Below are 8,840 nucleotides of genomic sequence, written 5' to 3'. Positions count from 1 at the left end.
TCTTTTTTTTAAAGAAAAGTAATTATAATCTTGTGGCAGAAAACATGTTACCCAACAGTCGTGGTTTATACGCCAGTAGCAAAGCTGACTGTATTCTGACAGCAGGCCAGCAAAATTTATGTCACGTTTGTGAAGCAATTGGGTGTGTGAAGCCCAGCTAGCTGCAGTCCTGCACAGATCCCCCTTCAGCGTTTTACATTGCTTCTTGAATTTAGAAGACAATTTGCATTAAGCTATATTTGTAGTTTAAATGCCATTTACTATTGGAAAGAGCTCTTTTGGGATATTGAGCTGTCAAGTTAAGCACAAGAGAAGGCGTGGTGCGTGTGGACCTCTTATTTATCTGCATTCGATCTGAAGAACAGCTATTTGGCAAACATTACAACCAACAAGCAAAATGAACAGGGCTCTCTGATCACCAGCATTCCTGCAGCATGTGATTGTCAGCGGGGGCTGAGCACCCGTCTCAGCAGAATCTAGCAGTGAAAAATGGGCAGGGATGGAGCTGTGGGGACAGGGTTGGGTGGCCCCTGTGCATTGTCTCAGTAACGGCAGAAGAAACCCATAAATTACTGCAGATAGCCATGCCAGCATCAATCAGCCAAGGATGTGGCCTCCTGTTCTAATGATTTCCCACCCCTTGGTGCTGGTGGTCCTCCACCCTAACGCCCAAAGTGTGAGAAAAGCTGCAAGAGAAGAGAAGAGACGGGTCCGAGCTGGGGAGCAGTGATGCAGAAGGGTGTTGCATGGTATGGGTGAGGGGACTGCAACCTGGGGGCAATTTCTGAGTCAGTCTGGGAGCAGAAATTGGGGATGCTGCACATCCTCATGGAGAGGTGTACCATGCTGCCGTGCCTGAGGCAATATCAGCATTGGGTAGTGTTGGACGCTCAGGATTACCAACAGCTGCCCTCTGTCCCTGCTTAGCACACCAGGGAATTATTTGATGGAGCAATGCCTTGCTAGCACTTGGGCTGCAGGTGCATGGAGTAAGGTGGGGAGAGCTGCTGCTGCAGCCTTCCTTTGCTGGGAACTAACATCTTGCTCCTGAGCAAAGAGATGGCTTTTGTGCTTCAGCTCTCCATCACACTGCTGGATCTCAGCAAAGTAATCTCAGTTCTCTGAAATCTCAGCCTTTACCTACTGCAGCGTGGGCTGCTCCGGTGCTGCTCACACAGCTGCTGTGCAGAGCTGAGCCCTCTGCTTGGACAGCATTGCACACAGATTCCTACGGCACAACCCACGAGCGGACACAAAGGGAAGCACGGGCGTCGTGATTTACTGACACTCATCGTGTGTCAACAGGGATGCTTTAGAAATGCATAAAGCCTGATTGAGTGCCAGTGGAAGTCAGTAAGGCTCCTTCTGTGGCATTCAGTGGGCAGTGTAGGAAGCCCATAATTAGGAAGCTCTAAAAATCACTGAGGTGATAAGCCTGGAAAATTGCTTGTGCAATTAAATGCAAAGTTGCCGGGGGAACATACCTTGCCTTTCACCGAGCTGAAGAGCCATTGCCCGCACCATGTGTGGCTGTGGTGCTGTCCCCAACTCATGCACGTGCTCCTCACCCTGATTCAACCCCTTCCTTTTGCCCTTTGTTCAATGCAATCAGGATGCTCGGGTGGCTCTTAAGGGCAGGGTTGTGCTTGTCCCCCTCCCACCACCACGCCGGTGCCACCCGTGGGGACGCAGTGACATGCAGTGGACACGCAGCCCCGCTCACCTGAGCTGGTGGTAAAGGTTATGTACGAATGCTCGCTGGGGTTAGACCATATGGGGAACACCCACAGCTTGTACACCATCCCCGGCGTCAGATTGGCCAGCTGCACAGAGGAGGGGGTCTGAGCTTTAACGGGGATAGATTTCTCTGTCTTGTTACCTGAGAAACAGAAACCGCACATCAAAGCCAGCAGCGGGAGGTGGCTGTGCTGGCACCGCAGGCGCTGCGTCGTGCTGGCCTGAGCCACCAAGCAGAAATAATACAGCACGGTGGTCAGGGGGCTATGAGCAGTGCCGTGATTATCCCTCAGATAGAAGGAAAACAGCGAGGTGATTTGCTGCATCCCTGCTTGCTGTACTTAAAAATAAAACAACGGAGAGCTGATCAGATTTCTCCCTGTTCTTAAGACCTGACAGATGCTTTATCTGCCCAGCCGCAGGTCTGGGTGTTTCAGTGCTTGTAACAAAGGTCTGAGATTTGGTCTCATCCAGTTGTGCTGCAGGACTGGGTAAAGGACCAGCTCCTGTGCTTAACGTTGTGCCTGCAGGTTAAGGATGCTTTCTCTGGGCTGGAGACCATCTGGACTGGGAGGAGATGAGTTTGGTGCTGGGGTGTTTGGCCTTTAGAGTTTGGACATCCAATGTTTGTATCTCCAGTTGTGGAAAATGGTTCAGAAGGGGGAAATTGGTGCCCTTCCCTGTTGTGATAACGAAGGCTGCAGAGCGAGAGCGGGCACTGATGGTGCCTCCCAAGCTGGTTTAAGTAAGCAGCAACGTCAGCTCTCAGTGTGTGACTAGAAGTGATTCGCTGTTGATGACTGTTTGTTTAAAATGCCAATTTAAGATCGATGTGCCATACAATAAGGCTGAAATGGCTGGGAAATAAAGACAGAGATAAGCAGCGCTCATCGCTGCCTATCTACAAGAAATCCAAACCAGCATGTAAATGCCTGTTCTAAACGAGCACTAAAAGCAGATATATCGGCTTGAAGTTTCCACGGACAGCCTCACAATTGCAAGAGACAAAGATATCCGATACGGCAGGAGGTTTGGGGTCAGAGGTGATTCTGCCAGCTCCAGGTTCAGCAAGCCCTGCTCCAGAGATGTATAATCCTGCCCTCCAGTTTGTGTAGATCTTATTTGTTTTCAATGAAAGATTGTTTTATACGTGCAAGCAGATATATTTCAAGTCTCTTTATGCTGAGACTACATAAAGCCCAGCTCCACAAACAGCCCCTAGAAAAACAGCTGTGCTCATCGGTGGTTCGTGAGTATGAACGTCTTACAACCACGAGCACACGGAATGCACAGTAATTAAGACTAGCAATTGCAGCCTTGGGAGCTGGCAGAATCTCCAGCAGCATCACCACCCTATAGATTCCCCACGCGATCTGATGCTTACTGGTGATATACTTAACCACAAAGTCAGTTCCTGCAGAGTAATTGTGGCTCCAGGTGATGTTTGCCCAGTTACTATTAGCCCAAGCTCTTATGTCCCATATGGACGATCCATTGGTGGCTGGTGAATAGGTTAGAACAGGAGTTAGTATTTTGGATTATACCGAGACGAGAGCTCACCTAGCAACCAAGGTTGGTAAAATCTTATAAAATCATTCCTAAAAATTGATGCTTCAGTCTTAACCTATGAGTGTACCTGAAGATGAAATCGTTTTCTATGAAAACCTTGACTTCAAAATGTTGGAGGAAGTTCAATATCTCATGGCATGCCGGGTTTTAAGTCCAACTGCGCTCAGTTTATCTCAGAAATTTTGGCTTTTGTGGCAATTCTGTGTGGATTTTGGTCCACAGGGAAATCTCCTGGCTAAACTCATGCCTAAACCAAAACAGGAGATCCACGCGTGAGCGCACACAGCCGCACTGCCACAACTGGGAGCAAACGCCTTCATCTGACTGGGGCTCAGACAGCCAGTGGGGCAATGAAGTCACTCGTTTCTGATTTTGAAGCTGAGGATTGTCGACATTGCTTTGGAGAGTGGATGAACTTCTATTTCTGCTGAAGTGGAGCTAATCCACTAGTTAGCATGCGTGCATGTCCCGTCAGATGCATCACACCTCCGATTTGCTACTAATGTTGTTTACTTAGGGGGTGTAGCTCCAGTTTGGGGTTGATGCACAATGCCTTCCATTCCTGCAACAGGGACAGCTGTGAGACTTTTGGGAGACTTTAGGGGTTGGAGCCCATGGTGGGGCGGTGTCTGCCCACATTAGGGTCAGGCTCTGGGCTCATGGCCCTGGGGCCATTAGGGACTCTCACTGCTCCTCTGCCTCCTTTCCTCCCATTTCCTAGCCAGCTCATCACCTGGTCTCAATAAGCAGCATTTCCCACGTGCTCACTGAATTGTGACCGTGTTCTGGTAACGACTTTATGAGCCTGCTTCATTACTGTGGACTCTTTCACAATGCTGAAGTTGTATCTTTCTATCTCCCACCAGTTTTTAAACTGGTTTTGTTAGGGCAGCACAGATCCATGCCCGTGTTCCCTTTGCGTGTGGCTTTGGAGCTGCCCCTGGGAGGGTTGCCTGCCATGAGACAGAGCACAAATCTGTGTTTCCTCAGTCAGGATGGCAGCCTTAAGGAGCAAACTAGTGCAGAGGAGAAGATGTGCTGTGGGTTCTCAGATCTCTCTTACTGCAGAGGGCCTCTCAGACGGACCCAGGGCCTCGCAGCATGCGTTGGGTGTTGGGTTTAATGATCTTGAGCTGAATTTAGGCATAAAGTGGATTGAATTGCTTTTATCAAATTCCTTGAAGTAAACCAGTGTCAAGTTTAATATTCATTACTACAGTCTCCTTTCCTTCTTTTAAGAGTAAACAAAGAGTTCTGTAGCTTTTGCTCTTACATTTTGGAGTACATCCTATCCAGCTACGTAACTGCATTCCTTTGGCTGTGCTCCCTTGACTCGTTTTTTGAGCAACCCAAATATAACCATCCATCATTCATTAACAAGAGAGCCCGTCATCGCAGTGTCTTTAAAAGCAAGGCTCAGAGGAACACCTCTCCCCATATAAAGTAGAGAATATGCCCACACCAATGCAGTTTGATCACCCTGCTCTGCTTGACTGCACAATGGCTGCGTGGTGAGCTGACTAACACCTGGAGCACAGCTGTACCTTTAGCCACCTGCCCAGGTTCCCCTTGGGCTATGACCAGGGTACGATGCAGGGAGCAGCACCATGAACCAAAAGACTCCTATGAGCTGTGACAGCTCTCTTCTCCAACAGCTGATGTGCTAAATTCGAAGCGACATTTTCTATAATAGCAGCAGAACCCCTTTTAAGGACAATAAAGGTAAGATAATACTTTATAGGGTCTTCAACCTCCTTCCCCACCCTGATGCTAACTCAACGTCACGACACCCCAGGCAGAGCTGTGTTACCCCTTTTGTGGGCAGCAGGACCCCCAAATCACCGCCACAAACCCTGAGCCTGTACCACCCCTGGCTCCTTGTAACACCATTCCCGAAGCACGGAATGCCTTTTTCTGTCCCCATTATTAATCCTCGCCCTGAGCAAGAAGTGGGAAGGTTCCCATAGGGTTAGAAGGGTTAGAGGAAAAGGAAAGCGCAGTACCCAGCTCCTGTTTTGTGGTGGCTGCCACAGCCCTCTCTGCAGTTGTTGTAGTGCTTGCGACGGTGCTGGCAGCTGTGGTGGTTGTAGTAGTGGTGGTGGTAGGGATGGCAGTAGTAGGGATTTCAGTAGGAGGGGTTTCAGTAGTAGGGATGGCGGTGGTGGTGGCAGTGGTGGCTGCTGGAGTTAGCTCAGTTGTAGGTGGAGGCAACCAGGTGGAGGCTGGCAGAGGGAAAGGCAGATGCTGGCTGTCAAGAGGCAATTATGGCTCCTGGGGCTCTCACACACCATTCCCAACACCGAGCAGAGGGGAAGCATCGAGCAGAGGGGAAGCATCGAGCGCAGCACCACGCAGACCCGCGGTCCCTTCCCCATCACAGTCAGTGGGAGCAGATTGAGCTCATAGGAAAAGCCCATCTGCTGTGGGCCAGGCGAACCCCAGTTGGCAGCCCCTGCGTTATTTAGCTGCCAATCTGCCCTGCAGCTGCTTAGCTGCTTCCTTCTTGCTGCTCTGTGTACCGGTCCTGCAGGATGGTGATGAAGCAGCCTTAGCATTAATGTGGGTGTAGCTCTTCAGAGTGCTGCTTTGCCATCACTGCTCCTCAAAATTTACACTTAATGTAGGATATACCTTAAGCTTTCCAAATGAGAAGTCAGTACAGTTTGCCTTCTAACTAGACCCCATTTGCCCCATGCACATCTCACTTCTGCTGTGAGCAATAAGGTCAGTGTGCACATTATGTCTGCACACCTCTGTGTGCTTGCAAAAGTTCCTAAATGCCACCAAAGGAAGGTGCACGGGTTGGGCTAGCTGAGGAGGCAATAGGACATCTTTCTAGCTTTATGCTGCGTCAGAGCTGTGATCCTCAGTGGCCATGAACGGGACCAGATCCCTCAGCTGGAGCAGGGGACTGCAGCTAGCTTTGCTAATGGGAACACAGAGGGAATTACCAGAGGAGATGGCAGTACCACTGGCTAACGTCTGATGGAAAGGGACATTGGAAACCATTGCTGAATGCTCTCAGGTATGAGTGAGCATTGCTCTGTAAAGGCGATTTCTGCTGCCTGAAAACCTGCCAGCAGAAAACGCAGCCGAGGAGCTGCTTAAACTGCCTGGAGTAAAGGAAATCCCGTGGTGCTTGCATTAAGTTGTATTTACTTACTGTTACTACAGATCAAGGGATTACAAATCCCCATCAGGCAAATGAAAATGGCTGTTACAAATATCACCCACTAATAAGAATAGCGTGAGGAATGTGCTTTAAAAACCATCCAAGATCAAAGGCAGGGTTGCTTTTTCACCAGCTCAGTCCCAGGTTGGCTTGTACGGAAGCAGACCTCCCTTCAAACCCACAAGCACAGCAGGAAAGTTCTGAGGGAATGCAGCTAAGACCCCAAGAGACCCCAACCTCTAAAATCCCAGCGGTCCCAAGGCTCGTTGTGGCCACCTCCCTACTGCATGCAGCTGCAGTCAAACCCCGTTACCAGCACACACCATGACAGCAAACCCAATGCAACCCACAGCACCCCACGCAGGGACCGACGCAGCCTTGCAGAAGCCTCATGCAGCAATGCAGCACCGGGTGGGGTGGGAATGGAGCAAACACCCCCCATAACACTCCAGCATTGTGGAACACATCCCAACCCAGAGAGATTGCAGTGATAGTGACGGGAGCCAGGCTGGAACATTGCACAACTTGGTTCTCGTGGGCGCATGGGGCATAGCAAAGCCCCAACAATCTCAGTTGTGACAGCAGGATTAAGGATTGCTGTTCTGCGCTGCTTTATCTCAGCTCATTGCCAAGCTTTGCTTTGCTGTGTCCTGAGGCTGTAGGTTACAAATAGGGCGAGAGGTATGACCATTTTTTCGGAAGGTTAAGCCATCGGCATGGTTACTGCTAATGCAATTTTGCTGCGGCGACTCCATAGGATTACAACGTCTAAAGTCAACCTGAGCAGTGGAAGCTAGCTGTTAGCTAATGCAACCTCACCACTTCCTCTGCGAATCCCTGATTCACAGCGAAGGAAAAGACAACACAACAGAGCCCCAAGCAATTTGCTGTAAGGCTGCTCTAACGCCCAGCTCCCAGCCCACGTTGATCCATCACGCTGCACCCGAGCGCGCTGCCTGCGTCACCCAGCACCGCTGCAATGGCTCTAGCAGCAGGTTAAGTCCTTGGTAAAGCAGGAGGTCAACGAGGGGAGCACATGTGGGCAGCATCGGGCAGGAGGAGGGCAGCGGGACTCCTGCTGGGCTGAGGGATTTGGTCCTCTCTGCTTCGGGATTCACAGCTGCAGCCTCATTTGTGTTTGAATACGAAATGTATGCAGAGGAAAAGCTCAGCTGGTAGATTTGGGGGGAGAGAAGATAAGGGGCATTTGCTAGCCTTTGAAATCCGTCCCCTAATGAGAGCTGAGTTCAGGTTGGGGGGAGTTAAAGATGGCTTTGACAGAAGATCAGAGCTCCCCGCTGCCCCCAAAGAAAGGAGTTCCCCTCCACAGCCCCGTGCTGCAACCTGGGCACTGCTCATCACGGCTGGATCTGCTCAAACCAGCTGCTTGCTTTTGCCAGATGATACCCGTCTAGAAATCGTGTGCATCCTTCCAAAAATGCAGGGGTAACATTTATGGCTTATAGCATTTCTGAGCTTTGCAGAGTGGCTGCTCTTCTCTTTCTGCATTCCCTGCTTGCAGGAGGTGCTGCCAAGAACGGGCAGCCACGTTCTTAATGCAGGGTAGAGAGCACCCTGAAAGATGGTGTGCGGAAGGGAGCAGGCTTCAAATAGCCCCAATTTATCCAGAAAACCCCAAGTGAAAGTCAGCATATGGCTCCCTACATGGATGAGCTCCTCTTCCTGGAAATACATGTGAGTTAGCTCATAAATCGGCCCCATCTTTGCCACGCACTGATTGCTTTTTCTGTCTACAAGATGCATTAGCATTCCTGGTAATGGAGACCAAGGGGCACGGTGGGGAGGAGACGCTGCTATAATGGACAAGGGATGCAGCAGTCTGGCTGTAGCAATTAAAAGGGTAAGTGATGAGAGAGATGGGTGCAGCAGGAGGGCTGCCAGTAGGTTTGCTCTCTTAGCAGCAATACAGCTCGTATGGTTGGGAATGGATAGTCATCAAAACAGGGGATGCTCAGATTGGGCAGTGCTGCAAGAAAGAAACATAGAAGCAAAAAAGGGGGAATTTAAGGCATGGGAGAAGGGCTTGAACCCTGCTCCAAGCAGCGTGGGGGCTGGGTGAGCAGTTGGCGAGATTTTGTAAAATACTAAAAAAAATAATAATAATAATAATAGCCCAGCCATACTGCTCTTTAATTATTTAAAGATGCTTTTAATGTGTTGTTAGGCTGCGGTAACAGCTTTCCCTTGGGTGTGTCTACAAAATAATTAGGCTTGGAGAAATTTGATGAATTTTTCATGAATTTAGATGATTAGCCAAATACGTTTGCAGACTTCTCTCTCTCTCCCAGTTTGTAGCAATAGAAGGAGATTGTTAAGTCGTTATCAAAAAGAAGAAAAAAAG

The 8,840-nt window shown here is 49.6% G+C and overlaps 1 long non-coding RNA gene across 1 annotated transcript; it reads right to left on the bottom strand.

The window, feature by feature from the left end:
- Positions 1–33: 33 nt before the first annotated feature.
- On the bottom strand, positions 34–5,701 carry LOC104914500. Its single transcript, XR_796043.2, has 3 exons — positions 5,310–5,701; positions 3,122–3,238; positions 34–1,879 (listed from the first exon to the last, which is right to left on the bottom strand). It is a non-coding gene; the product is annotated as an uncharacterized LOC104914500 (long non-coding RNA).
- Between the last annotated feature and the right edge of the window lie 3,139 nt (positions 5,702–8,840).

The sequence above is a fragment of the Meleagris gallopavo genome, chromosome 28 (assembly GCF_000146605.3).
Source record: "Meleagris gallopavo isolate NT-WF06-2002-E0010 breed Aviagen turkey brand Nicholas breeding stock chromosome 28, Turkey_5.1, whole genome shotgun sequence".
Lineage (NCBI taxonomy): Eukaryota > Metazoa > Chordata > Aves > Galliformes > Phasianidae > Meleagris > Meleagris gallopavo.
Note: the sequence above shows the minus strand (reverse complement) of the source record. Positions and strands in the feature narration are given on the sequence as shown.